Genomic DNA, 3,736 nt, shown 5'->3' with positions numbered 1-3,736 from the left:
CTCCCAACAGCACCGGCTAAGAGAGACGGTTCCGGTAGCCAAGATGACCGGGCGGGCAGGCAAGTTTTTCTCACTTGTCGCTGTCCCACGGCTACCCAAGGGTGATGCAACCCTACGATAAAATTAGGGGGAACGCGAGAGGAGCTGGAACTCCTGAAGCTCAGGAAGGGACAACCTTGTTTCGCTTAAACCCTGTAAGGCTGTAGGGAACCATCCCCCCTGACACACACACACACACACACCCCGCTGCTTTCCCTTAGGCTGATTCTTTTAACGTCTGCAGTACAATTCGACGTTCTATTTTTCGTGTAGGTGTGGAAGTACAATGGTGGGGAAACAGATGAAACAACGTTCAAAACAAATGATTCCTATTTAAATACACATTCCTAATCCTAATTGACGGTTTTTGTGAAAGCAGATAAAAGTTACATGTTGTGAACTGGAACCGGATTTAAAGAAATTTCTTTCACAGACTGCAGAACGGCTTAACTCTTGGTGACGGTTTGAACTTCCTGCTATTAATAGGGATTAATGGACTATTGCTGTCAAATCAGTTCAGGTTCATAGCACTTACAAATCACAAGGCCAGGCTTACCAAGTAGCACTGTAGATAAAAGTCTAAAGCAAAGCAAATTAAAATATACAAGGTTTTAAAAAAATTAGTTTGTCATTAAACAGTTGCCTTCACGATTGCTATACTTTAGTTTGATGAAAGAGTACTCCGTTAATTTTATACATATTCTGCTGTGTTTTTGTCCTTACATTACACCATTGCTGTGAGCAGGGCTCTTTTTGTAGAAAAAGCCCAGCAGGAACTCATTAGCATAATAGGCCACACCCAGCAGCAGAAACTCATTAGCATATTAGGCCACACCCTTGACAGCACAGCTCATTAGCACATTAGGCCACACCCACATGTTACCAGAAGTGCGGTCATCCAGCCACACCCACCTTTTGCTTCTTATTCTGTTTACCTTGTTTGTTGTCAAAACACAGGGCTTTTTGTAGCAGGAACTCCTTTGCATGTTAGGCTACACACCTCTAATGTAGCCAATCCTAATGAGTTTCTGCTGTTGGGTGTGGCCTATTATGCTAATGAGTTCCTGCTGGGCGTGGCCAACTCAGGAGCCAGCCGGAACTCTGTTCCTGCAAGTTCCTGCCCAGAGATACCACAAAGTGAGATCCAACAAGGACTGATCAAGTTTTGGCCCTCTGAAAAGATGATTGCAGATATCCTGATGAACTAGAGAAAGGGGGTGTTGGGATTTACAAGTTCTCTCTCTGTAGTCATGGAAAAATTTACTGTTTGTTTATGCATGCTGATGTCTTAGCTAGTTTAAAGTTAGAGAACCAGTGGGGAAGTCTGCACTTAGAATTAGGAATTCATCCATGAGGAAGCTGCCTAGTTCCCTGACCACCTCCAAAGAGTCATCCCCTGAAGCCAGGGCTCAATTTCCTTCATCTTTATGTTGGTTATATATGCCCCCCCCCAACCCCATGTTCTCTCACTATTTTCATCTATGTATATATTGGACTACTATGAAAAGTCTCAGTTGTAGCCACAAAGATCCTGAAGATGGAGGAAAGAGGAGCCAGTAATTACTACTAGTTCCTCCCACTCAGTTCAGCATGCTTTATCAATGACTGCACCTGAGTTGTGGAATGGGCTTCTAAGGATGTAAAGGCCAAGCTTTGCAAAGATTGTGGCGGCTCTGTAAAGCTGAGCTCTTCCAGGATGTTTTTGATGGTTTGTGAACGGAGGTTGTAGCTTATTTTTTTTAAAAAAATTGTCGCTTATTTTTAATCGTATTACTGTAAATTGTGATTTTGTTTTGACATAAACCAGTTAAAATCCCATTGATAAGGAGAACAGCATAATATATTTTATATAAATAAAATTAGCCAACTGGCATTATAGAATATTGATTCCATTGCTTGTCAAGACAAAAAAAACCCCTTCAATCACCAGACTGGAGTCTCTGGTCTCAGTAGCCCAAATGAAGGATGAGAGATCTTCATTACTTCATAAAATGTAGGAGCATTTTCCCCATTTTGTTTCATAACTTGTTTGTTCTTTTATATAGTGGTTTAGAATCTGTGCAGAAAAACAAGTAATCAAAACACCATATCAGTTCTTATCAGTGGAATAGAAGGTATCCTTAAGATTGGGTTATGCTCCTCTTTGCTCTACAGGCAGGGCTTGTGTGAATAATTTTTGCAAGGCTTCCCAGTTCATGACTTGCCAACTACCAAGGAAAACAGGTCCACTTTTATTGTAGGAAAAAACTGTTCATGAGAGAATATGTCTAAGTGAGAAAGTTGGCCCCTAAGGGGAAAACAAAAGGAGTCCTCACGCAATCCCTCTGCTGCCAACTAGGATGGGGAAGGATACTGTTCATTCCTCTAATGAGAAGAAACCTTTATGGTAAGTCAAATATTTTATTCTTCATCAGTGGAAGATGGTAGCGGTAAGACTGGAATGTTGAAAACCTGCAGAATCCCAAATGGTACCAAGAAGAAAGGAGGAATCACTAGGGGACAGTGCTTTGGAGGACTCTACTGCCAAACTCTGTCTCAGCGGAGGCAAAGGCATCTGAACTATAAACCCTCATAAATGTAGAGGCTGAAACAGGTAGAAGACTGTCCTACAGATTTCTCTGATGGCTGTGTTTGAGGATAGGGCTGCTGAGGTAACAGCTGCCCTGGTATAGTGGGCAGTGACTCCCGAAGATGCTGGATCTTGTATGTGAAGATGATGCAGACTCTGCCTGGCTATGGTCATCTTAGATTACATTATTCCTATACTACCAGAAAAGAAGGAAATTAGTCTGAAAGTGTATGCTTGAGGTAGATGCAGAGTGCCAGTGCACTTTTGGCATTGAGTTCTCTTGGTCCCTGTAGAACAGAGTTATCTTTGTCATGAAGGGTGTGTAGGTAAGGTCAGAGTCTGTGCTTGGGGTTGGCTTGGTTCCTGGTGGGCTGGGGAATTGAAAACAGGGCGTCAGCCTGATGATGGATAGTGTTGGGGCTTCAGTCCATCCTGCAGGGGAAAAAACACCTCTGGAACAGAAGCCAAAAGGGCCTTCCTTGACCACCTTTTTTCTGTACTGTTATAGAAATTCTTTCTATGTGGTCTTGTAGATTGGAACGTTGCCTGGATGCTAAACTAATGTCTGTGACTTTTGATGGATAGCCATGGCTCTCTAATAGCTGCATTTCAATTTCCAGGTGGAGTTACTCTGGATTGGGATGGAAAAGATAGTCCTGTAGATGGGGAAGGGTTGGCTGTATGTTCACTGTCCCTGCCAGAACCTTGGCAGGGGAGAGCAAGGGTGGTGAGGTATCCTTTCCATTTCTGCATGCATTGTTGAAAACAGCCTGGTGGAGCTGGGCCTGAAGCTGTACTATCCTCTCTGGACCATTCCTCCCCCTCCCTCTCAAAGCTGAACAACCAGAGGCAGAATACAGTGACTCTGCTTGGCCAGAGTGGGCAGAATGCCTGAGCCTGGGAGCCAAGGGGAGGGGGGATCTGGAGTGAATTAGTAGGCCTCAAATACCTGTTGGGGTGCCTGGCCCTCGGCACGCGAGTAGGCCAGCTGCACGCTTTGTGTCCCTACTGAAGCCAGGCAGAGCAGCTGCTGGAGAGCTGGCTTGTGTGCTTTGGAGGGTTGAGTTGGGGTGGGTGGGATTGTCACAGACAAACTGGGCTCCAGCTACAGCTCAACTCCAAAGGAAG

This window comes from Gekko japonicus, unplaced genomic scaffold (genome assembly GCF_001447785.1).
Source record: "Gekko japonicus isolate JY-2015 unplaced genomic scaffold, Gekko_japonicus_V1.1 scaffold1415, whole genome shotgun sequence".
In the NCBI taxonomy this organism is placed as follows: Eukaryota; Metazoa; Chordata; class Lepidosauria; order Squamata; family Gekkonidae; genus Gekko; species Gekko japonicus.
The sequence above is the reverse complement of the archived record's forward strand: the minus strand, read 5'-3'. Positions refer to the sequence as shown.